The 27,389-nt window shown below is 47.1% G+C and overlaps 1 long non-coding RNA gene across 11 annotated transcripts in view; it reads right to left on the bottom strand.

Annotated features, from left to right (window-relative positions):
• LOC106144726 (uncharacterized) overlaps positions 1–27,389 on the bottom strand; it is a 498,034-nt gene that overhangs the window by 289,315 nt on the left and 181,330 nt on the right. For all 11 annotated transcript variants that reach the window (XR_013423792.1, XR_013423794.1, XR_013423800.1 and 8 more), the window contains exon 4: positions 6,528–6,675. This is a non-coding gene — a long non-coding RNA (uncharacterized LOC106144726). The remainder of the gene's footprint in view (positions 1–6,527; positions 6,676–27,389) is intronic.

Genomic DNA, 27,389 nt, shown 5'->3' on the forward strand with positions numbered 1-27,389 from the left:
CACAAAAGGCAACGTTACTATATGATTCCAACTATGTGACATTTTAGAAAAGGCCAAACTAGAGAGACAGTAAAAAGCCCAGACCCAGATATGTAATCCCAGCTCCTCGGGAAGATCAGTAGCTGCCAAGAGTTGGTGAAGAGGTGAGTGGATAAATAGATGCGGCAAAGGAAAATTATTTTTTTAATTATTTTTCTTTTTTTATTATTAGTTGTTCAAAACATTACAAAGCTCTTGACATATCATATTTCATAATTTGATTCAAGCAGATTATGAACTCCCATTTTTACCCCGTATACATATTGCAGATTCACATCAGTTCCACATCCACTTTTTTACATATTGCCATACTAGTGTCTGTTGTATTCTGCTGCCCTTCCTATCCTCTACTATCCCCCCTCCCCTCCCCTCCCCTCCCCTCTCCTCCCATCTTCTCTCTCTACCCAATCTACTGTAATTCATTTCTCTCTCTTGTTTTTCCCCCTTTCCCCTCACTTCCTCTTAAATGTAATTTTGCATAACAATGAGGGTCTCCTTCCTTTACCATGCAATTTCCCTTCTCTCTCTCTTTCCCTCCCCCCTCTCGACCCTGTTTAATGGTGATCTTCTTCTCATGCTCTTCCTCCCTATTCTGTTCTTAGTTGCTCTCCTTATATCAAAGATGACATTTGGCATTTGTTTCTTAGGGATTGGCTAGCTTCACTTAGCATAATCTGCTCTAGAGCAATAAAACTACTCTATATGATCTCATAGTGGTGGATTTATAGCACCATGCATTTATGAAAACTCACAGAACTACACAACACTAGGACTGGACCTAATGGAAACTATGGGCTATAGTTACTCATAATGTATCATTATTGGCTCATTAATTGTAATAAATGGCCCACAGTAATGCAAGGTGCTGATAACAGGAGATATGGGGGGAGGGGCCATAGAATATGGAAAAGGTACTTTCCACTAGATTCTTGGTAAATCTACATTCATTTAAACATATTTAGATATAAATATATAAAACTATTTATTAAATATTAAATATATATTAAGTATATTTGTGTATATGAGAATGCATGTATTTATATATACATATATGCATATAAATGGCTTAAAAACATTTCACTTCTGAAATTCTCTTGAGATGTAACAACATTCTAGAAGGATATTTCATCACTCACAGCCACATGGATAAAGGAAATTCCAAAATGGTAGTTGAAAAGGCTGTGAAATTGCATGGGCATTGCTGGCAGAAAAACATAAATGGAAAAATTGAAAAGAATCCCAAGATAATAATTATGTTAAAAAAAAGACTGCAAGATAACACAAATGGGCTATAGCACATCGATGGTGATAATTGCTATTGTTACCACGGGCAATGAGATTATAAATAACTTTTCATTTTTCCCACTTTCTCATACTATTTTTGACATATCTGCTTTCTTATAATATTTTTTGATATTTGTGTGTGTATATATATGGGAGTCTATGAAATCCCATACTGAAGGCAGAAAAGAGGAGAACAGTCAGCGAAGCCAGACAACTTGCAACAATAGCACCATCTCTTCCTCCTCCACAACTTCTGAGAAGCTTCTAGGTGGAAGCCCTCCTTGGAGATGCACATAAGATCAGCTGATACTCTGGGCTTTAAGAACCTTCAGTCCTGCCTCCCCAGGATCAGAGGTCCCAAGCTGTGACATTTCTCACGATGCAGAGGTGCACAAACTACAGAAGGGGCTGCAACAGCGGACATAAACTCTAAGTCCCTGGATTTCCCTCTGCAACGCAGCCCCAGGACAGCAGGAATCCCACCCCTTAAACCCTCCCTGTCCAGAGTTCACTTAGACGGACTTTTCGGGTCAAAAATTCATTCTGACTTTCCCTGTCTCACCCCAGCAGCATCAAGCATTTCACATCAAGGACCTATGATTCACAGGGCAAGTTGACTCATTTCTGAAAGTTTCCACTTTGTGAATGAAAATGGTATTGACAGCTTGGAGGAGGATCAAGAACAGGGGACAATGTACCTCACTCTGGAGGGACCTAAACAATGCAAGTCTCATTTGCAGGCAACTGATTAAGATAAGGAGGGTGATAATGGGAAAATATTGGGATGGTTACTGCCGCCCCTTTACTTACTTGATTACTTATTTTTTATTAATTGACCACGTTTACCTGGTTAACGACATTCCCCCCCCCATTTCTCGTGCTGCCTTTTGGTTTTATTTTAATGTGAAAACACCCACAGTAGGCTTTCGGATGCTCATTTACAGATTCAGAGCCTCTAAAATGTCGGGTTTTTTGTTTTTTGTTTTTTTCCCATATAAGAAAAGGAAGGAAGTAACTGGTCGAGCTCCTGTTGCAGAGGGTCATTTTATCTAATGAAGACCCCGCAGGGCAGGACGCAGAGGCTGGGAAGGCTTAACACAGAGGAACTCAGCAAGCCGAAGAACACCTTAGAGTCTGGGCTTATTCTTGTAGGAACCTGCTCAACACGGGCAGCCTCAACCAGAGCACTGCCCAGGAGCCAAAGCTCAGGGCTGGAGCACCCGACCGTGCACAGGGACCAGGGAAGCCAGCCCTGGAGACTGCCGAGCACGACTCTCACATCTACTCAGCCCGACCTTCCATCTGCAGAGCACCATGTAACTCCAGACCAAAGCACATCGCCAAGCCAAGGGCCAGAACCCTGCTCTACATGGGAAGCCTGACGAGAACCTTAGGGAAACCCAAGGCAGGTGAATCAGATCCTGTGACCCTTGCGGTCCTGAGCCACAAAGCAGGGGAATACCCTTTGCCTCAGCCCCACCACATACACAGCCCCAGGGCGCAGGGGAGAAAACCCCACCTGTGAATCATAGGAGCTCAGGACCTTCTCTGGATCTCTCTCAGAGCCCCCTGAAGAGGTCGGCATGTGTCATCAGGGGCCAGCACAGCTGCACAACTCTCCTGTGAAACAAGATCTCATGGGTTTGGGGGTCTCTTAGGTTACCTCATCAATGCATGAGATGACCTGTCTGCAGGGGACGGGAGGCTCAGAAATGCCAGGCGAAACCTGGCATGCGGGGATGTGGTTTTCAACTTTTACATGTTATTTTAGTGGATACCTGGCTAATTTGGAATCAAGATCTTAACAGGTGAAACCCCAGGGAAGGTAAATGACTTATCTAAGAAGACACAGCTGGAATAGACAAACCTGGAAATAGAACTCAAGGGTTCATACTCTCTTTCCCCATAACTATACATCCTTGCTCAGAATAAAAAAAAAATCAAACAAAGCAAAATAAACAAAACAAGGGCTAGGGATGTAGCTCAGTGATAAAGAGGTTGCCTAGCAGGTATAAGGCCTTGGGTTCAATTCCCAGCAAATAATAATAATAATAATAATAAATATAAATTTTTAAAATAAAATAAAATGAATTTAAATTGAATGACCAAATAATAGTAAAGAAGATTGAAATCCAGAGGCAATACTTTCCTAGCCAATCAGGGGTTCTCTGTGGTATCAGCTAAGAGCTCTGAGCTGGGAATTGCCTCTTTTCCTACCCCAGCACACGGTGGAAGGAGAACTAACAATGCATTCTGTTAATCAATCCTGGTGACACTGCGTAAGTCCTACTATTTAGAGTCTAACAGCTTGAAGGGGCTCCAAGTCTGTTGTGCAGATGAGAAACATAAGGTCCAGGAAGAGGAACTGAGCTGCCTAGAAACACCCAGCTGGCCGTGGGCAGAGACGATCCTGTATCCATCACTCACTCTCCACCGCTGTACGATCCCCAGGGCACAGCACACATCCGAGGTTAAGGACAGAGACACAGCTAATATATCAAAACCTACACATGAGAAGAGATGTGGAAGTATAACAAATGGAAAAGCAAAGGAAGACTTTATCTGGTCCAAATCAAAGGTGGTGTAGCTGCCTAATGTAATCAAACAATGCAGCCCCTAAAAAGGAAGAGATGGCTAATCTGGATTACATTCTGATGGACCACTGAGTGATAGAGGTAAACTGTAGAATAATCTGTTTATCGCAAGTCTACCAACAGTCCTCAGTGTGTGCAAAAGTAAATGCTCTGGAGAGGTCTGCAAAGATGTGCCCCCAAATGATAACAAATATCACCTAAGCAAGGTAATGAGGATGCAAGGATTGGGGGTGGTGAGCTGAAAGAACTTCAGCCTTATTTGGGAAGATTTTTTTTTCTCCTCAAGATGAATGCATTCACTTAATATTTTTATTTTTATTTTTTTTTGCAGTAAAAGTTTGACAATTTTTTAAAAAGAGGAAATAGAAATAAAATTTGAATGATTCATCTGTCTATTCATTCACCAGCTGAGCACTTCCAAGTGTCAGTCATGAAACAAGAAGTACAGCCCCTGCCCAAAAACTTATATTCTAACTCTAAGAGGTTTACCTGCTAGCCAAGCATAATGAGGTATGGACATGTATTCTGGGGAAAGAAAAGAGGAGATTAAGAAAATAAAGAAAGTGACCTCCATGTTTCACTGGAGATCCAAAAGCCAAAACTAGGTCCCCAGGAAATCCTAAGGATTGTAACACAGATGTTGGCAAAGTACGCAAGTGGAGAGACCTTTCATGATTTGAAAGAAATTTCCACTGCCTTCAACATCAGTTGAGAGCTTGGAATGGAATATAATAGCACAAAAGACAGCTTACAATTCCCAAACATTGAACCCCACAAACAGGGAGGAGGTGTTGTTGCTCTTTAAAGATGTGGCTTCTTTGGCTGTTTTATCGGTATATATGGATTACTCTGCTGGGCTAGAGATGGCCTCTGCCAAAATTGCTGTTTTGATTTGGGTTTCTAAAAATAACTCACAGACCGCCTGCAGCGTAAGAGAAAGATGGTAGCACACAGCTCGAGGGAGGAAAATAGGAAGCATTTGATTTGAATTACCTAAGAGCTGAAATTGAGCACAAATACCTCCTTGTAGCAACTGCTATATAATGACCCACCTTAATGGGACCCTTTTAAAACAGAGGCAGTTCAACAAGCAAGTTTAATTGAACATAAAATTTCCAGACCAACTGTCCTGTCAAAGCCACATTAAATGAAGATAGCTCAGCAGTGACCAAATCTCTGGTGAGATGTCAGATGTGTGACGGGAGAGAGGGGCAGAAAGGTGTGTGTGTGTGTGTTGGTGGGGGGTGAATGTGTTCTCTTCTCTAGGAGAAATGGGAAGGAGGGTGGGAGGAAGAGAGTCAAAGACATTCAAATTTAAGAAATAAAATGAAGGCCAGACATGGTGGTTCAGGCCTGTAATCCCTGCAGACTGGGAGGCTAAGGCAGGAGGACCTTGTGTTCAAAGCCGGTCTCAGCAACTTGGCAAGGCACTAAGCACCTCAGTGAGACCCTGTCTCTAAATAAAATATAAAAGAGGGCTGGGGATGTGGCTCAGTGGTTGAGTACCCCTGGGTTCAATCCCCAGTACCCAAAAACGTAAAAAATAAAAGAAATAAAATTAAAAGATAGGTGAGTCACTAAGTCGACTGAGTTAGGTTCCAAAGGCCTCCGAGGAAATCTGTGTCTTGAAGCCAGCATCTGTTTGTTTAAAGACACGTCGCTTGGCTTGGACGTTCATTCATTAGCAAACAGTCTCACACTCAGCACCAGGCCTGGGTCTGAAAACGCTCAGGTGGACAGAGAGGATGCTGAGGGGTCGCCCCATGTAACTATTTCCCCAAAACCCATAGACACTGCAGCTAACCCCTTCCAAACCCCAGCACTGCCTGCCCCACCGTGCAGCTTCATTAAGAAAGGAAAACTCTCCTCCAGAAGGTTCTAAAACCCTGGTTCCTAGCCCTTCCAATGACTCCAACAGAGCTGAGGGACAGCACCTTGACTTGGTGTCTGTGTGTGTGGGTGGGAACCTGAGGGGGCTCATGCACCCACATTCTGGAAGGAGCCTCCCTGACCATGCTGGGCTTAGGAGACCCTCCATGAGTCCTTTCCAGAAGAAAATATAACTCAAACCTGAGGGTAATGAGGACGAGAAACAAGCTCAACACTGCTACGTGGTGGAAGCAGGAATCAGACTAGAGCCTCTCTGATTTGGTGCGTGCCCATTTTCCGTGGCCCAGCATTACAAGGTCCCCTGAGACGTTCTAGAAAGTTCCAATGCTGGAAGCATTACACTGTAGATGGCTGGAGACTCTATGATAAAAAGTGTAACTGAGTCTTTGGCTGGGAATCCACTCTCCTGCCAAGGGGATGGACGATGGTGATGTTCCCTCCACTCCAAGGTTTTCCTGCCCCCAGCCAGAGCTTGGAAGGAATCCAGCTCTGGGGTTCAAATGGCAGCCCTGATGCTCAGAGCCATCTAAGGTTTAGTAAATAGGCACCTCTGGGTCTCCCTAGTTCCTGCATTTTGAGAAATAGCACCTAACTAATGGTTTTCAAGAGTCCCTCTTAAGCACTTTGTGTTCATTAGCCCACAGAGGACTTCCAACGTGCTGCTATGATTCTGCGTGCCCAAATGAGAAAGACACGGCACAGAAAAGCCAAATTACTCACCCAGCGCTGCTCTGCTCATTGATGTCCAAAGCGGGATTCTGCAGGTGGTCTGGCTACAGTCCATGCTGTGACTGGGATGCAGACACACTCTGGGGAACCATCAGGAGACTTCTACAAGATCACAGGAATGAAAAGCTCCCCAGGCCACCTGCAAAGAGTAAGAACTCAGTAACTTATTAGGCATCACTTAAAACTTAATGTGTTTGGTGAGCCAGAAATACAAGGACATCCACTACAGTACCCATGTGGCTGGGGTGAAGGGGACACGGCCACCGGCAGAAGTGCCGTTCCCTGACCAGCATTCTCCACCTGTCCACAGCTGGCACCCTGTCTTGGACTCAGGGCACCGGACCAGGGATGTAGTTCTCTTCCCTTTGAATCCTCCTGGTGCCTTCTCTCTGGGGATCCTGCAGGAACCTAAGCTGGGGTAGCTGGGGTGGGGACAGGCTCTGACATGTGCACAGCAAAAAGTCCAACGTGACACAGACACATTAATCCCCAAGGCAACAGGCATGCTGGGGTGGACCCACCACTTCTGAAACTCTGCAGATGCCAATCACACAGACCTCGGGTTGATCCCTTGTACAGAAGAGGTGGCATGCACTTCAAAAGGTGGCAAAAGTGACAACCTGGCAGAGGAGACTCTGTTGGCTGTGGAGGAGCCAGTCAACCACTGCTGACTTCTTATCACAACATTCCAGCTCCGTTCAAGTTCAGGGCAGACAGCAAGGCACTCAAGAGAAAGTTAAGGCCAGGGAAGAATCATTCCTAGCCTGAAACAGCCTCAGCAATCCCACTACCTCTGAGAGGGACTGGCCAGGAGGCCACCTGGCCCAGGCTGGCCAAGGACACATAAGGGGAAGTCTACTGGGGATTTCTGGGGAAATTCTTCTTCCCTAGTAGAAGATAGAGACTTGAAATAGAAAGGACCTCTTTTCCTACCCGATTCTTCTTTTTGCTCAAAATGCTGTCTTGGCAAAGTGATGTCTACAGCAGAAAAACAAACCCAGGGCCCCGGCGAGTGCATCTTTTCTGATACCTCTGCTAATACCAGGTGCAGGCAGTGGGGTAGAGAAACAGAAACTCCTAAGCACGACTGGTGGAAGTGTACATCGGTACAGTCATTCTGGAAAACAATCTGGTAGCACTCGTGAAATTAAATATGCACACGCACTATGACTCATCCGTCAGTGCTGGGTCCAGGCCAGAGAAACTCTCTCACAGTCCATGCAGGTACAGGTGTGAGGTGCTCATCACAAAACCAGCTGAGATCACCTGGGGTCCATGGCGGGGTACAGAGATGTAAACAGGGCAGGTCCTGTGTCAAGGGAACCAGCTGTACTGAGGGCACCAGGACTGGATTGATCCGGTTTGGATATGGTTTTTGAGGGTGTTCCCAAAGGTTCCTGTGTCGGAAGCTTGGGGTTCAGTTTCCAGCTCAGTGCAGTGATGCTGAGGGTTGGAGAGACCCTGGAGAGATGGACCCTAGTGGGAGGTCATTAGGGAGGCTGCCCTCCAGCAGGGATTAACATGGTGCTCACAGCATCCCTGCCCCTCCCTGGCTCTCTGTTTCACCATGGGATCTCCTGCTCTCACGCGCTCTCTCCATAACACCAAGCCCCACGCGGCCTCTGCCAGAGCCAAGTGGTGCTGCCCGGTGCCCCTTGAACGTGCAGCACTGGACTGTGCAGCACTGGACTAGGCACCCAGGCAAGGCAAGGAGCAAATGCACTGCACTAGAAGCCCATGGAGGAGCGAAGAGGAGGGAAACGAAGAAAGAAAAACAAAAGGAAGCAAGAGCCGGGCCCCATGGGGACCAAGGATGACATGCCTGGAGAGGAAGCTGTCACGCACGAAATTCAGCGGAAAAAAAAAAAAAAGCAACCAAATTAAGTGTCAGAAAAGCCAGGTGTGATGGCTTCCATGATTCTCACTGGCTGTGGCCCTCTGGCAGGTCCCCACGGTGAAGAGCAGACTTGAAGAGCTGTCCTGACACACGGCTGTGTGCCTCTGAGGGGATCTCCTGTGGGAGACTGGAGCCCCCAGTGCTCAGAGGCTGTCTCTAGAATAAGGTCCAGTGTTACCCATGGGGCAAGCGCAGTGGGACAAGGGGAAGAGGGGATGGGGAGGACCAGAGCCCCATAACGAGGGTGCTGATGCCTGTGGGGGACAGAGAGTGCCTTCGCTAAGTTGTACTTGCACCCAGCCCTGGCTGGGGGCCCCCAGCTCACCGGCCGAGTGAAGCTCCTGGGTCCCAACCCCGGCACCACCGCCCGCCCCTCACTGCACAGCGGATGCTGTGCGTGTGCCAGGTGAGCAACGGGGATCACGCTGCCCCTTCTGATGCCACCCGAGGGGGCACACGGGACCCTGCACATTCACGTATCGAGTCCTTCTTTCCTTCTGTGGCAACAAATAATACCTACTGACTAGAGCAGGTTCCAAAAAAGAGAAGAGATGAGACAGAAGAGAAAAGAGCAAAAGAGGAAACCGTCAGCCCTCCCGTCACCCCCTTGGGGTACGCACTGCATTTCCCGAAGAGCCGGCATCTCTCTGCACGAAAGGGTTCCATGATCTCAGGAAGGACACGTGCCTTGGGGGACTGTCACATCACAACTTGTCACCACTCTCCTCAAGGTGCTCCCTCTTCCCCGTCATGGTCCTTTAGGAGTTGGGAGAGACGGAGGAGCAGGAATGGCATGAGTTCCTGGGGCCCCTTTTACCCCAAAAGGCGTCTAGCTGCCCACTCTGAATGAATCCTCAACAGGGAGACAAGGTCAAAGTGAGGCTTTGCTGCTCCTGACAAATTGTTCCCAAAGACCTATTTAGGCTGCCACTAGCCATGCAGGTCCCTGCCGGGCTCCCTACAGATTCTCACAGTACAGGGCAAAACCTTTTACTCTAAGGGAGATGCTGCCGTTGCCCTGCTTTGGCGAGCACTGCCGTGACCCCAGGGACGCCGAGCTCGCCGCGGTGCTCTTTCCCACTCATGAGACCTGTCCGAATGCACACATCTTCCCAAAGAAGTGTCTCTGTCTATAAAGAGACGCTTTTCAAGGCAGCCTAGGGGTGGAGTGGGGGGCAGGACTGTGAGAATTGGGGAGGGCATGACAGTCTTAAGCCTCCTGAGAAAGAGGGAAAAATAGAGGAGTAACAAGTGGACAATCCTCCTGAGAAACCGCAACTGAAACTCCCCCGCGTCCATCCTCCCTGAGAACACGTGTGTACAACAGTGACCACACCACGAGGAAGAGCGGAGCCCCGGGCAGCAGGACCCCCGGCGTACGTGGGTGGCACTCTGGGACTTGGGCACTCCAAGGCCATTTTTTAAGTTAATTAATCAACTTATTAATTGATTCACTTATTCCAGGAGTAGTTACATTGGTTTTCACATAAGATAAGCAAACACAAAGAATGTGAATAAACACACAGAAAAAATAAGGGGTGTCAGGAGTGGAAAGGAAGCGAATGCAGAAGGAGAGGCACGTGGCCTGGAGAACAAGGTCAGGCTCTGTCCTGCGCCGTGGGGTGACCACAGATAACAACTGCTTATCACATGCATCATAAAGAACCAGAAGGGGGGAGTTTGAAGGTTCCAAGGACAAACAAAGGATACATGGTTAAGGAGAAGGAAATGCTGATATCCTGACTTGATCACTCTACAGTATAGACAGATACCAAACTATCACACTACACCTCTTAGATGTGCAATTATTCCATGTCACACTACCCCATAAATGTGCAATTATCACATGTCAATTTAGTAAAAAGCACTCTGAGCATCCCTTAGGGCTAAGCATGGGGTTAAAAACCTGCCTCCCAGTGGGAGGCCCATGTCACTTCGCAGACCTGTTGCTGGCCACTAGTGGCTCTTGCTCAGGCCCAGCTCCAGTGCTGGATCCCCCAGAGCCCCCACACTTCATGTGGGCTGAGACCTCCACTGGGCACTCCTCTGGCTCCTGTGGGGCTAATTCTCACACTCACCCTTGTCTTATCCTAAGCCAGCTCCCTGGGAAGTCCATCAGTGCAGAGTCCATGTTGGGTCTCATCTTGCCCTGACACGCTCCTTCTCCCAGGGCTTAGCCCAGCCACTCACTGCACTGGCTGCTGTAGCAGTCACCCCCAGAGCACAAGAGTCACTGTCCAGGGGGCAGATCTCCACGCTGAAATGGGCCAGCAGTTCAGAGAAGGACTGGCCTGAGAGTGGGAGGCATAATGGGTTGGCCAAGCACAGAGATGGAGAGGGGGGTCCTTAGATGACCGCACTGTTTCCCCTCCCCTCCCTAGCCTCACTCCATCAATCCAGCCAATTCTTTGGAATGCATTTCTCAAGTGCCTGCTATCACCAAGACACTGCTGTGAAGAACTGCAAAACTAAGGCCACTCCCTGAGTGTGCATGCTAGTCAGGGAGTCAAGACTTCAACCCAAGGAATGTTAGATAACCATGGAGGAATGAAGTGTGAGAAAACAAAGCAAGAATGTCAAAGATTAACGGAGTGTAGGCACTGCGTGGTCTGGGCTCAGGACAGCAGGGTCACTGTGGGCTGCAAAGGAAAAATCCTCTGAGAGCCCCTGTGAAGGATGACCATGGCATGTGGGTGGGTGGATGGTGGTGGCATCAGTGATGAAGCACTGGAGTGGAGAAGGGTACTGCGTGCTCAGGACAAGACCTTCTTGGGGCCAGAACAGAAAGAAAGTAACCAAGACCCCTGAGAGGGTGTGTTGGGTCCTGAATTTTGAGGACCCTGAAAACCAGGCAGAGGATTTGCCAACTCCCACCTGTGGGCATTGCAGTTGTCACCAATCCATTCTACAGAGCCCAGATGGGACCTCAGATTTTTCTCCCATTCAGGGCTCCAGGCAGCCCCTACCAGTCAATCCAGGTGACAGTTCCAGGCTATTTGCCTTGCAGATTGTAACAGTCAGGAGTGGCAATGTTATGACGCATTAACATGTATCCCCAAATTGCAGAATTTTAAAGAAATAAAGAGTAATAACCCCTTCAGTCTACATGTCTATCATGGGTCATGCACAATCAGAGATTGTGCTCTGTGTTAGCACCAGCCAGACCAGATTGTTGGAGCACTCTCCACTTCAAGCACTGCAAGGTGGCAGGTCTGAAAAGCAAGAGACCTCTGAAGGGTCTCTCACTAGTATTCTGAAATGACACATCACTTCTGCTCATGACTCATTGGCTATGATTGGTCAGAGCAAACAAGGAAGTAGGAGAATGAATGGCCTGTGTACATCACCATTCAGAGAATGTGGAATTTACTATCCATTCATTCCACTAGCAAGACTTCAAATGCCTGCCTTGCCCCTGCAGACTCCCCTTCTCATTATCTCAAATTTTCATCACATGACTCGGCACCATCTGAAATGCTTCATAGCTATGGATCTGACATCTGTCATTGCCTGTCTTGCAAACAAGTCTCTAAGCACCACACCGGCCTTGTTCACTGTGCTGAGCACATGGTAGGGTGCTCAGCAAAATCACATTGAATAAATTCTTGTGGGCAGGGGCTTTGTCAGCTTCGTTAGCTGCATCCCAGCGCACCCAATGCCCAGCACTAGTTGGAACTCAATGGGCTGCTGAGACACCAACCAGCTTTTCATGCCTCGGCTCAAAGGGACTCGGCACCTCCTCCTCCACAGCCACGGGAGCTATAGCCTGCTCTGTCATCTGCAACTGCTGTGGGCTAGCAGTTTCCACCCTGAGACCCCTGCCATCTTTCTCCCCCACTTCCAGGTATCCCGGAATGGTGTCAGACTGGCCTAAGGACACAGGGAATACAGGGAAGAGAAATCAAAGTAAAAGAAATGAAGAGACTTGCCCTTGCACACACAGGCACGTGGACACGGGTTGTAAGTGCTGGCTCTGGTCAGGCCTCCTCAAGAACTCCCTGTGTAACCTTGGATGAGCCACTTCCTTCTCGGTTTTGGTTTGCCTGATAGTAACATCTGGGCATTGAAGAAGGACACCTCTAAGTGTCCTTCCAAATGCAGGAACAAGAAGTCACCAGGGCCGTATTTCTCAGAGCAGCATTTCTGGGGCTTGGGATTGGTGAGAGCTTTCCTGGACCTCCATACAGCACTTGAAATGTAGGCCCCTAACCTACATCAAAATAACCCCCATGTGACACTGTGAAAGTTGAGCTGCACTGAACAAGTTGACAGAAAACTCGATCAATCTGCATGGCTGTTTCCACTTTGCAATTTCGTGTTTATTTTAAACTAATAATTTTGTTGTTCTTTTTTTATGTTTTTTTTTTTTTATGTTTGTGGGTCTTTGAAATACAGACACTATTGATAGCACCTCATTAGCTGAATGGACCTTTCTAAGAAGTTTGGTAAAAATGCTGATTGCCAGGTGCTAACCCAGAACCACTGAGTTAGAAGACCTGGTGGGGCTGGGTGCAGTGGTACAGGCCTGTATCCTAGCGGCTCTGGAGGCTGAGGTAGGAGGATCACAAGTTCAAAGCTAGTCAGAGCGACTTAGTGAGACCCTGTCTCTAAATAAAAAATAAAGGGGGACTGGGGATGTGGCTCAGTGGTTAGGCACTCTGCCCACATGAGTTCGTGTCCTACCAGGGCAAACAACCATGGCTCAAGCTCCATTGAGTCCCTTCTCCAGCCCCGGAACACACCGCTCACGGTCATCTGGGACCTCACTTACGATGGTGATATGCAAAAACAGTTAAAGTTTCCAACACTCTATTGGGCAACTGCTGGAAGGCTGAGCCACAGCTGCCAGGGACGAGTACAGAAGGATGGAATATAAATAGTGACACACCCAGATGTTTGCTGGAACAAGCTCCACCTTGGGTTAGTGACAGACACAAGCTCTATCAGTGAGCTGTCAGCCTAAATTCACCCATGGGAGGGAGGTATTGTGCAATATTTATTTGTTTGTTTGTCTGTTTGTTTAATGTGGGGTACTGTGGATTGAACCCAAAGGTACTTTACCATTGAGCTACATCCACAGTCCTTTTTTTGTTTTTATGTTTTATTTTATTTCTATTTTAGTAACAGGGTCTTGCTAAGTTACTGAGGCTAGCCTTGAACTTGAGATTCTCCTCCTCCAGCCTCCCAAGTGGCTGAGATTATAGACGTGCTTCATCCCCCCTGACTGTAATAGAGAAACTTGTACTTCTTCATTGTGTACAAAAGGATGTTTTGAAGTAGATATACATGGTGAGTCACTAAAGCTAGTTAATTAACATGCGTTTCCTCACATGGTTACCATGTTTGTGGTACGAACATTTTATATCCACTCTCAGCATTTTTCAAGAATACAATCTATTATTAACCATAGTTACTATGCTTTACAATAGGCCTCTTGAACTTATTCTCCTGCCTACCTGAAATTGTGTGCTCTCCTACCAATATCTATCTCCTCAAAGCCCCTCCCACTCTAAATTCCCCAGTGCCTGGTAACTTCTTTCTCCTCCTATCGGATCAGCTTTGTTAGATTCCAGATGTGAGCTGGATCGTGCCATATTTGTCTTTCTGTGCTTTGCATGTGCTATGCATGTACATACGTGCACGCATACAGTGCCTACACATGCACACACCCCAAACGTCACGTGCATCTGTGTAAGTTTCTGCAATGATCAGAGTTGCAGCAGAAGCCTGAGAGCTGGTTTCCAAGGCACCAGGAAGGCAGCAGGCTAAAGGGAGGGAGTGGTTGAAAAGGAAGGAGAGAGCTACTCTACAGGGCCAAGCTTTGTACTGCGCCAGGAGTTTTCCCATTTATGTCTCTACATCGATTCCCTAGGGACAGTGTTTTGTTTCCTATTCTTCTGAGACAAAGACGAGAAATGAGACTTGCCCCAGATTCTATAAGACCAAACCCTTGCCTGGTTAACCTCAAGGTTCATGGTCAGGGTCTCATGTGAGGCTGCCTTGAAGTTCCTAAGCTCTAGGTATGGGGTTGGGGAGTGTGAGGCAGGCGTCTGTTCTAACAGAACAAATTGATCTCTCCAGTTAGAGAACAACCCAGATCCTTAACAATTTAATTCACGAGGGGCTAGCGGTATAGTTCAGTGACATAATAAACTTTTCTAGCACTCCTGAGGCCCTGAGTTCAATCCCAGTGCCACCACAATATATAAAAAATAAAATAAAATAAAAAACAATTTAATTCACAAGCAATAAATCATCTTTGGAAAAAATCAATCACACGTGAGGAAAAAGTAAGAAAATAAATATACAATGGCATCTTCCCCCTAAATATGATATTTTATGCTTCTATAACTTTGGCTATCCAAATACATTTTTCAGTCTAAAAATAAGGGGATGCATTTTGCAATTTTATGAAAAATTAGGTAAGACTGATTTTTTGTTTTCAACTTGAATAATTAGTGGTGCTTGCCCACTCAAAAAATTCTGGGAATTTATGTTCATTCATACATTTTTTCCCCAGATTCTAAGGGAAGAGAGGGAATCTTTGACTTCTTTTCTATTTGCGGTTGTCTGCTTCTTGGCCGTAACAAAGGTGCTCCATCTAAATGCTGTGTTTTGGTGCGTGATGTGGCCTTGGAAAACACTAGGAAAATGAATTGGTTTCCTCCTCCTCATAGGTGAAAACGGAGAATAGACTTTGTAGCAATTGATAGAAATTAATCTTTTTTTTTTCTTTTACCTTGAAACCAAAGGGAAATACAACTTGACCTGGAGGCCTCAACAGGACCACCCGAGGGCCCCTCCCCACATCAGGGAGCAGCTGTCCAAGGGACCCCACTAGCTGGGAAAGTGGGAAAGAGCCTCCTCCGGTGTTAATGACACTCCCCATCCAGACAGAGTTAACCACATCAACAAAAAGCTTCCACACTTGGCCTTGGCTGCCAGGCACAGGCCCTGTGTCCATGGAAAGTGGTAAGATAAGCAGCCAGTCACGTTATGAGACCATTTAGATACATGTGTTTTTCTTTTTCTCCCCAATTGTTTTTTTTTTTTATTTTTATCCTTAAAAAAAAGTTTAGACATAATTTATACACAGGAAAATGCCCAATTCATTTGACAAATTTATCTACCCAAATGCACCAAACCACTAAGACGAAACATTTCCCTCACCCGCAGGGCCTGGGCCTGTCCCAGTTGTCTCTCCCTGTTCCTATAGGAAGCCACTACACTCATTTCTAGCATCCTCAATTAATTCACATGTTCTAGAGATTCATGCAAATGGAATCATGTAATATGTTTAAAGATGAGCTTGACAACAAGCAGGAACAGGCAGCTTCTAGTGGGAAGGTGAAATCGTGCAGGCACTTTCTGGAAAGGTCTATGCAGTTACCATAAGACCCAGCAACTGCACTCCTAGGGGTATGCATTCCCAGGACAAACGAACACACACTTCCAGACATCACCTGCACAGGAACGTTCAGAGCAGCATGCTCCAGAAAATGCAAACAACCACTGTCCATGGGCTGCTGAATGGACACATAGAATGGCAGGTATGCATACAATGGAATATACTCCCAGCATAATAAAAGAATGAAGTACTCATACATTTACCACGTGGATGAACCTTGAAAACACTCTGCTGCATGAAAGAAGCCAGTCGCAAAAGACCACATACTGTATGGCTCCGTTGATATGAAGGGCCTAGGAGGGCAATTCCATAGCAACAGAAAGCAAATCGATGTTTGCTTTGGGCTTGGGGAAGAAGGAGACTGGGAGGTGACAGCTAAAGGGACAGAATTCCTTTTCAGGTAATGAAAATGTGTTGAGATTGGTAAATGGTACACAATATGAATTACACCTCAACACAGCAATTTTAGAAGAACATTTAGAATCAACAAAAGCAGGGAGAGTTGGGTTGGGGGCGGGGAGCAGCATTCCTGCAGTAGATTTTTAATGGAAGAAGAGCTTGGAACTGTGGCCCAAGAACCCTGTGTCGCACCGCAGGAAGGTCTCTCCCGTGGCAAGGCTCTGGGATTTGCTGCTTTTCACAGAGGTCCCTGCCCTCTCCCTGCAGTGGGAATCCTTAGAGTCCAGGAGCTATCCATCAGATTCCTTCCTTCACTCTACACACGTCTTTAAGTTGGCATTCAGCAGAAAGAACATGACCCCACCAGCTCGGTCCTGCCATCTCCTGCTCTTGGCAGTGTTTGTAAGGAGATGCCAACGCCCTTGTGGATTTGCCCCTATGTTGACCAGGCTATCCCAGGAGCTAGGGGAAGTGGAAGCCCACTAACAAAGAAAGGCCAAGGTTGTCCAGGGCCAACTGACCCAGTCCTGATTCCACTGCTCATTGACAGAGGACCTCACCTGTGCCCACCTCACCTTCCTCACCTGCGCCCAACTCCCCTTCCTCACCTGTGCCCACCTCACCTTCCTCACCTGTGCCCACCTCACCTTCCTCACCTGTGCCCACCTCACCTTCATCACCTGTGCCCACCTCACCTTCCTCACCTGTGCCCACCTCACCTTCATCACCTGTGCCCAACTCACCTTCCTCACCTGTGCCCAACTCACCTTCCTCACCTGCAAAGGCCAAAGATGGAGAGCACCCCACTTTGAAAACCAAGCCCCAGTTCCACCACTTCCGTACTGTGTGTGACTTCAGGTCACTTCCTATCTTCTCTGTCTCACCCTTTTCCACGTATAAATGGAGACGGCGACAATAACATCCTGCACTAGACAGGATTAGAGGCAAACTATTTTGGTAAGGGCCAAACAGTAAACATCTTGAACACCATGGGCCATATGGCCTGTGCCATGGCCAATCATCTCTGCCACTGTAGTGTAAAAGCCACCACAGACGACGATTCAAAAAGGCCTGCTGTGTCCTATCCATTTTATTTATGGACACTGAAATTCCCATTTCCATTCTGTGTAACTTTAATGTGTCACAAAATATTATCTCTCTTTTGATTTTCCCCCCTCACTAGTTAGAAAGGTAAAATCCATTCTAGCTCGTGAGTTGCACAAGGCGGGGAGTGGGCAAGAGCTAGAGGGAGGAACAAGGCTGCTACAGGGAGCAGGGAGAGGTGTCCTCTCAAGAAGGGACACGTGGGCTGGAACAGTGTGTGCCTGGTGCCATCCAAGTGCCAAAGAAACGAGGCTAAACGAAGCTAGAACCTGCTGCAGAGAGCTCAAGGGCACAGCCACCTCTGTCCTGGTGACAGAAGTTCTGAGACACTGGTCCAACCTTCCTGAAGGGGAAATTGACAACCTCAAAGGCCAAAACAGCCCGTGATTCAGCCACTTTGATATATGGGAATAGCATCCAGGAAGATCGAAAAATATATCCACAAAGATTTCACTGCCTTCAATAGTGCCAACTCTGAATTCATCCTCAGACACTGTGAAAAACTAAAGGGATTCTTACACCTGAAGAGTGGTGAAGCTGGAGGCCCAGGTCATCACCTGGTGGTGCAGCAGAAACATAGATGCTGGTGGGAAAATGTCTTTGTCCTGTATTCAGCAAAAAAAAAAAGCCATTTACACACTAATGTGTGTACTACCATACTTTTATGAAGATAAATCAGTAGATAAATGCACCCACATACACATTTGCTCATTTCATGAGTTTCTGCTCAGTGATAACAAGCATTTTTAGCTTTTTCTGGGAGATACCTACTGCTTTTTAATAAGTAAAGAAGTAAAACTGGTTCCCAGACAGGAGGTCAATACTCCCAATGTGATCTGACTGGTAAATCAGGATTACTCCTTATAAATAGTAAATAAATTATTACATATAAATAGTATCACTACTTATAGATAGTAAATTATATATCCTTTGGAAAGAACCATCACAAGGTAGGGACAAGTTCTGAACTGGAGATTCAGGGCAGATGAGTCTCTATCAGTTCACTCATGGTACAGACGTCCTAGGATGTTTGCGGAGGGGAAATTCAGCTTACAAGAAAGGGCACAGTCTCTTCCCTTAGTCTGAATACAGCCTTGGATTACAGGTGTGTGTGCACGTACACACACACACACACACACACACACACACACACACACACACACACACTGAGCTAATGAGCAATTGAACAGAAGGCTTCCTGGTATCCACGAGATGTTTGCACTTAAAGCCAGGCCAGTGATTTTCCTCATCTGCAATGCAGGTAACCTCTCAAGGTAGCTGTGAGGATAAACCAATCATTCTGCAAATGACAAGGCCCTGCACACCCAATAGGGGGGATTTAATGCCGAGATCTGAACCCCTTCCTACAAGGGCTGACAACCTGGAATTTAAATCCTGATGAATGCCAAAGTACAGGGAAGAAAACATGTTTATGAGCTAAAAGATGGAACAGAGGAAGGCAGTGAGCAGTGGGATTCCAGGTCACCGTGCCTTGGGAGGGGGCAGGTGACTTTCCATGTACCTCCCAACACAGGCAGCCCCAGGACAGCTCTTGACTTCCTGGTACTTGTTTGTAACCCCAATGACAAGATGCATTTTTTTTTTCCAGTTCTAGGGATTGAACCAGAGTGCTCCACCACTGAGCTACATCCCCAGTCCTTTTTATATTTATTTTATTTTATTTTGAGACAGCTTGTGACTGAGTTGCTCAGGCTGACCTTCAATTTGCCATCTTCTTGAGTAAACTTCTCAAGCTGCTGGGATTACAGGCCTGGACCACCATGTCCCATCAAGCTGCTCCTTTTAAATTGTTTAAAATTTGTCTGCAAAATTTTGTTCAGAATCCTTAAAAGAGAAGTTTTTAGGACCTCAAGCTTTGGAAACAACCCTGATGTGTCTGGCCTCTGGTGCAACAGAAAGAAACGTGTTCCGGCTGAGCTTGAACCCAGCTTGTGTGCTCTTCTGTGAGCAAATGCAATCTCCCAGTTTGGGGATAAGAGTGTCTTCACAGCAGGGTGGTAAGGATGGCACATCACCACACGGCGCAGGTGCTCAATGAGTGGCGTCTGCTCCTGTCCTCGTGGAAGGCCTCAGGGAACTAACAAAGCACCCAGAGCTGTTCCTGGGTGAATCGGCTCCTCATGAAAAGGAAGGGCCATGGGAGGCTGGCCAGACGCAGCTCAGCTTGGGAAAGGTGGGGCGAGGACACCTGGTCTGTCCCAGGGATGTGGGACAACTAAGTGAGACTGAGCATCTAAAAAGGACCCTGGCCCTGAGCTCAGCACTGCTCTGAGAAGATGGCTGGGTGGGGACAGAGTGCATTCCAGTTTGATTTTAGGAACAGGAACTAGCCCATGAGTGAAGAGGGCACAGCTGGGGGCCAGACGCTTGGTGCTTTTTGTGACTCCCCCACCTAGTTCAGCTACTCCTCTCACAAGCTCTACTCGAGTGCTAATGTAATCCCATTTTCCTGACGAGGAGCCTGAGGCCTGGCAGAGATAAGAAACTTGCCTGAGATCAGGCTGCTGCTCAGTGGCAGGTGCAGTACATGAAAATGGCATGGGGCTCCAGAGTCCAGAGGTGCAGCATCTGCTTTCTGGTGGCAACATAGTAAGTCATTGATGGGACCTCAATCTCCTGAGAACCCCAAGCCCCGGGGTCTCCTGTTAAGTCTGCCCTGTTCTCATCCAGGAGAAGCTAACCTAGTGCTTCTGGAAAGCACATCCTCCTTCCTCCTCTGAACTACTCCACAGTCACCAGGCAGCTGCTCGAGGCGGAATGCAGACGGACAAGAGTTTATTGCTCTCTCTGGATTTTGTTCTCTTGCCCCCATGAGTGCCAGCTGTTTCCTTCCAATTGGGGTCCACCATGCCAGGAAGCTTCTTTCCCCCTGTGATCCGTTGTATTCAGGGCCCTGCAGGAGTCAAGGATGGGACCAGCCAGGCACAGGGATACAGGAGCTGGCCATCCTGGCCGATCCTCACCCCAGCCCTCCCCTGGTGGCTCAGCCTGTCTGCTAGGCTGGTGCCACTATATCTGCCAAGGGACAGTGGGAACAATAGGAGACCCTTTATGACAATCAGGAGCTTTATTATCAACCTCAAGACTCTCTGCTCTGCTCCAAATCCACCTAAGAAGACTTACATGACTCCCTCCCATTTCATAAGCCAACTGCCCACAGTCCATTTAGGGACAAGGGATGGAACCTGTTCCCACCCTTATGTCAAATTGCTAACCTAATAAATTTATGTCTTAAGCCACTGTATATGTGATCATTTCTTAGAGCAGCAACAGGAAATTAATACAAAATACAGCCTTTCCGAGGAGCCTGTGTGGGCATCAGGCAGGACGCCATCTTATTTTTGTCTCCTGAATAAAAACATGTATCGGAACACCCACAGATATAACATTTTGTGCATGTGAGGAGCTTCTCTAAATGCCTATCAAGCCTACAGTGGGCAAAATAATGGCCACCAGAAGAAGTCCACATCCCAGGCCCTGAATCCCATGAATACGTTAGGTCACAAGTCAAAGGAGATCTAAGGTTGCAGATGGAGGTAAAGTGATGAATCTTCTGACCTTAAAGTAAGGAGGCTACTCAGGATTATTTCTGTGGGCACAAATGCCAATCAGGAGGGCCCTGAAGCAAGGAAAGGGAAAGCAGAAGAACCAGTCAGAGAAGATGTCACTGTGGAGGAAGAGAGAGGTGTTGCACTGCCGACTGTGAGGACAGAGGAGAAGGGCCGTGCATGAGACAAGGCGTGTGTGCCACCTCCAGAAGCTGAAAATGGCAGGAAAGCAGATGGGGGCCTGGAGCCTCCAGGAGGAGCATAGCCCACGTCCCCTGGCCTTACCCCCTGAAACCCATGTCCAGCTTCTCACCTATGGATCTGGAAGATTTTAAACCAGAAGCTTCCACAGGCATCCCAATGCAAAATACAGTTAGAGAGCTTCCATGCCTTCCATGATCTACTTGGATCATGAGGCCAGCAACTTCCCATGGACCAAAGAAATCCAAAGTCCAGAGGGAAAAAAGCACAGTCTGCCCACATCGACATCTCAGCAAAGGTCTGAATGTACACTTCCACAATGGAGAAGTGGAGAACTGGAACCCATCGTTTAATCTCCTACAGATAAGCACTTCTGACACCAGGCCATTTTACACATGAGCAAATCAAGAGAGAGTCATTAGAATCTCATCTGCACTCACACTGTTGGAGGGTTGAAGGTGTTGCTCAGAGGCAGAGCTCTTGCCTAGCATGTGTGAAGCCCTGGGTTCAATTCCCAGGGCTGCAAAATCAAACAGAAACCCACAGTCACACTGTTGATAAATAAAGCAGCCAGGATTGCCAACCCAACAGTCCTACCTTACAATCCTGGTCAAGGACTTACATCAACTAATTAGTGGAGCCAAATTTCCATGACACTGAGCATCATGGTCCCTAGGCAAGGTGCAGCACTTAGGGCTAAAAACGTAGTCACCTGGAGCCGCTGCTCTCATCGGCAAGGCCCCATGTCTTGTCCAGGCCTGGGGCCAAGAAGGATCGTGACTTTCCAGGGATGATGTGCCAGCAAGTCCAGCATCCAGGATGAGTCAGCGGTGCGTGGCTGTCACGAGGCCAAATGTCCTTCTCCCCTGTCTTCAGGGGCTGAATCTGCTGCCAGGGCAGACCAGTTCCTAAGACACCAGCATTTCTGTTCCTTTGAGAACTAGATGCAGTTTATTAGAGGCCAGGCAAGGTGAAGGCAAAGGTGAAGAAAAGACCAGAAGAAAACTCTATGCACATACTGTGGGAGAACGGGAGCCAGGGTGAGAGGGGACCATTCCTGAGCACCGGAGAGCAGGTGCAAGAAGGAAGGAGGGTCAGAGTGAGCCGGCTCGGCACATTCCAGAGAGATTTTAAAGCAGGGTGCCTAGCGTAGATTTCCTGGAAATGGTCATAAAGGCAAACCAAGGACTCTGGGCCTGTCTCACGAGCTCACAAGGCAGGAAGGTCAGGAGCAGGAGAGAGCAGAACTTCGCCATAAGAAAGCAGTCAGCAACTGGGGACACAGAACACTCACAGAGCTGAGAGCAACTGGGGGGCCTTCAGTCATGCGGCCTGAGTGGGTGAGTCACAAAAAGCCCCAAACATTTGGCCCTGCAAAGGAAGTAGCAGCAACTCCAACTTAGGGTAATGACAGACTAAACTGAGCAGAAAGATGGGTGCATCCCCTCTGTGTCCTGCACCAACTGAGCCTCGTCCCTTCTCCCCAGCAACCTAGTGACAGTCATCCCCTCCCTCACATCTCCTCCCTTCCAGTTAGCTTTATCTGAAAAATGTGATGTGATCTGACTTAAAAATGAGAACATCTCCAAGAGGGCAGATCACACTTTTCTGGGCACACACTATAACATATCGGTTCACTAAGTTTCCCTTCTTAATGCAAAATAAATAGCATTGCTCCCATTTTGACCTAAGAAGACCAGGGGTCAATGAAATTAAGTGGTCTGCTCAGTCACCCAGTTAGTAACCGGGCGATCCCAGATTTCAACCCAGGTGTACTGGATTCCATATCCCTTCTGCTTTACCACACTGCCAACTCCATACACCATGCATAAACTGTAATGAGGAGTTCCTCCAGAAATGGGGCAGTGGCACCTTGATTCAGGGACCACCCATTTTCCAAGTACCACCACAGGCGAGGTCACTAGAAGGAAACATTAGGAGACCTTGGCAGAATGGTTATGAACGAAGACCCTGGAGCTATCATGAGGTTTTCAATCCTGGTTTTACTAACTACCAACCAGAAGGGAGAGCTGGAACACATTAATTACCTTGTCTATGCTGTAGTTTCTTCAAATCTATAAAATAAATGCAATAAGAGAATCTACACCTAAATTAAGCCTTAGGATGAAATGATTTGGTAAAATGAAGAATCTAGACGGTACCCAGCATAGAGTCTGTGTGGTAACAGCAGTGGTTTTCATTGAGTGTGGTAGACAAAATTGACTTGACCCTTGCTTTTACAAGGTTCGATACTAGTGGAGGAGGACAGATGTGAAACACAAACAAATGAATGCATCATTGAAAATCATGGTAAGAAGGAAGAAATTACATCAGCAAGATGGCAGAAGAGGAAGTTCCAGTGTGCCTCCCTCCTACAAACATCGGTTTGAAGCACCATTCATACGTAAAAATATCTTCACAAGAGCTAAGGGATCCAGGGGAGAAGATACAGGATCTATGTAGAGTGCAGAAAGAAGAAGAGATGTATTTTAAGAGGGCAGGAAGGATAGTTTTACATCACCCATGTCAACCTTCCCCCAAGCCAGCTCAGCCCAGGGTGGAGAGAGAAGCCTCACGGTGGAAGAAGGAAAGGAAGTGAGCACTGACTTCCCTTCAGGCTCCAGCACCAGGCCCACCCCAGTGAGCCCTAGTGCTAGGCCAGTCCCCCAAAACCCAGGCTCCAGGTCTACCCCACAGAAACAGTCTACAAGCCCACCCCAGTGGACCACAGTGTCAAGTGGTTCCCAAGGGCCCCAAACCCAGGCTGCACTCATGGATTAAGGCTTTCAATTTACCTTCCATTGACCCAGAAACCAGGCTTGGCTACACAGGCCCAAGCCTCAAGCCTATCCAAGTCATCCCAGGCCCCAGGATGGGTGCTGCCATCCAGGAGACAGACCCATAGTCCCACTTCCCCAGATACCAGTTCTCCAACAGTAAACCACCCACAGACTTCACCAGCCATCCGATATCTGGGTGGGTTGACTTGCTCTACCAAAGCCCATCCATATAGAATCTAAGAGTACACACTTCTTCAAATGCACTGACACCAATACAAGTCTACAGAATTATGAACAGTCAGGGAAACATGCACCACTACGGTATCAAAGGAAAGCATGGGTGACCAATCCTCAGGAAGTGAGGATCCATGAACTGCCTGGCAAATAATTCAAAATGTTTGTTTTACAGAAGCTCAGCAAATTACATGAGAAGACAGACAGCCAAACAAAATCAGGAAAACAATAAGTGAACAAAATTGAAAGTTCAACTAAGAGGCAGAAACCATACAAAAGAACCAAACAGAAATTCTGGCACTGAGACACAATGACTGAACTAAAAAATTACACAGGGAACTTCCATAGCAGACTTGCTTAACTGGAAAAAAAGAATCAACAAGGCTAAAGACAGGTCATTTGAAATTACTTAGAAGAACAAAACAAAAAAAGAATGAAGCGTGGAAAAAGTCTATTGGACTTCTGGTCCACCACCAAGTAGACTAATATATGTATTATGGGAGCAAAGCCAGGAGAAAGTGCCAAGCAGGTTATTTAAAGGGGGTGGGGAGAGAAAGAAAGAAAAAAGAACAGAAAACACATCTGGAGAAAGAAATAAACACAGAGATAGATGCATTGATACCAGAGAACCCCAAACTGTACATACAGAGATCTTCAACAGAACACATTATTATCAATTTTTCAAAAGTCAAAGACAGAATTTTGAAAGTAGCAAAAGAAAAGTGACTTGTCACAAACAAGGGAAGCATCAGATGACTTTCAGTACATTTCTCAGCAGAAATCTTGCAAATTCGGAAAGAGTGGGATGACAAATTCAAAAAGCTGAAAGAAAAATCTGCCAATCAAGAATATCATACCTGTCAAATCTGACTTTCAGAAAAGAAGGAGAGATAAAGACCATCCCAGACAAAGAAAGATGAGGGACTTAATCATCCCTATACCAATCTCATAAGAAATGCTTTCACAGGGAATTCTTCACATTGAAATAAAAGGAAGCTATCTACCAACATGAAAACATGTGAAATATAAAATTCACCATGAATTAAATAAGAATATGGTCAAATTGAGAATACTCTTATGCTATAATTGTGGTGCATAAATCACTTTTTAACTCTAGTATAAAAATTGAATCACAAAATTATTAAAAACAACTATACATACAATAATTTGCTAATAGATATAAATGTATGAACTGTGATATCCGTAACATCAAAAACTGATGAAAAGGAAGTTAGAGTCTCTGTATGTGGTCTGAGTTAAGTTGTCATCAGCTTAAAATAGACTTTTATAAAATATTCTATGTAATCTCCATGGAAACCACAAAGAATAAGCCTATAGTTTTAAATATATATATATTTTAAAAATAAAGGGAAAAAAATCAAAGCATACCACCAAGAGATATCACAAAAGAAAACAGGAAAAAAAAAAGACACTACAAAGCATTTTCTGTCTAGAAAATGACAAAACTGAAATAGTAAGACCTTATCTGTCAATAACTAATTTAACTGTAATTGAATTAAATTCTCCAAACAAATATAGAGTAGGTGAATGGATAAGTGAAAACAATATCCAACTACAGCTGCCTACAAGAGGCTGACTTACCTGGCTTCAAGCACACCAAAGGCTGGAAGTGATGCGAACTGTGAGCCAAGACAGCAGGAGAAGGGAAGTGAGCCGCTCACATCCAGAGCCAGCACCTAGTGGGGCAGGGGTCTGAGCCCCAGGGCGTCCTCAGTCAGGGCCCCTGGACTTCTCAGGCACCCAAAGGAGAAGAGATGATGGGCTCCAAGTGCACAAGCCCAGGAGAGGTAGCAACAGGCATAGAAGGCAAGAGGCGAAGCCTCTGACCAGGACTGACATGGGACATCAGAAGCTCAAAGGCCATCGGCTGGATTCACAGCGGAGTGAGGCTGGGTGGGCCGACAATGCCATGCTTAGAGGTCTGACCTCACTCCTGGAGGCGACAGGAGCTGCCGACTGTGTCTGGGATGGAGAGAGACACGGTCAAAGCTGTGCTTTCAGAATTTGGACTCAGTCATTAGGAAGCCAGGTGACAGACAGGAAGACTCAGTGAGGCAGGAGGACCCGAGACAGGGAGGAGGAAGAGGAATGGAAGGAAACTGAGATGTGGGCCACGAGGAAGGAAGCCCCCGGGAAGGAAGCAGGGCCAGGAACTGCTGACTGGAACGGCCCGCAGCGGGAGAAACCACTTCTCCTTCCCTTTCTGATGACAGGGAGATCATTACTTGTGAGTGAGGCTGGGCAGGGCAGGACTTCCCAAAAATCAGAAAAGACAGAGCCCTGCACATGTATCTACACACCGAGCCCCAATCGTGTGGTTGCCTCTGATCTCCTCTGCCCTGGAGCTGTCTGTCTGCAGTGAGCTCTGGCTTCAGACTCACCGCCGTGTGCCCCGTAAGGACCCTTCTTCCAAAATCTCAGAGCAAATGAAAAGCCCAGGGGCTTGTGTTCCTACTCCAAAAGCAAGTAAAGGACATGAAAAAAAAATGATGTCACTCCCATACTACAGATCAAGAGACCAAGGTCCAGAGAGGCCCAACTCGTGGGCACCTCTAGGATAAGTGAAAACATGTAAAATGTCAAATGTGACTTTCAGAAAAGAAGGAAAGATAAAGACTATCCCAGACAAAGAGCGATGAGGGACTTCATCATCACCCCTATACCTGCCTAGGAGGCCTTACCTGAATCAGTGAGGGACCCCGGGGGGTGGAGGAAGAAGACAGCCTGGCTCCACTCCCTTCTAGCATCCCCATCCTGCCGGTTCCTCCCCAAGGCAAGGGATGGAGCCCCATGTGGCGTTTATCCCGTGGGCACATCTACACAGAGCAAGGGGGAGAGGAGGGAGTGGGCTTGGAGGGGCGTGTGGAGGCTCCCCAGCACTCTGACTCTCCAACAGCACAGCCCCCGGCGGGTACCACGGCCTCAGCCGATCCCCAGCTCAGAACTTCCAGGGCTCTGCAGCGGGGGACCACCCGCCTGGCCCTAGAAGGGGAGGGCACAGAGGCAAAGTTCCCTCCTCCCATCCTCAGTCACTGTCCCCTGCTCTGTCTCTGTCAAGTGCTTTCAAAACAAAAATCTTTAACGGGCCCACTTCCAACAAGATAGGCTTTTGGGAGTGGCTGTCTAAAGAGATGAAGGCCGGCTGATGTCACCGAGACCCAAGCTGCCCACCCCCAACCCCTTGCTGCCAACCCTGCACCCTGCACAAAGAGGCCTGATGGCCAGTGAAAAGAAAGCGCT

This window comes from Ictidomys tridecemlineatus, chromosome 7, assembly GCF_052094955.1.
Source record: "Ictidomys tridecemlineatus isolate mIctTri1 chromosome 7, mIctTri1.hap1, whole genome shotgun sequence".
NCBI classification, from domain to species: domain Eukaryota; kingdom Metazoa; phylum Chordata; class Mammalia; order Rodentia; family Sciuridae; genus Ictidomys; species Ictidomys tridecemlineatus.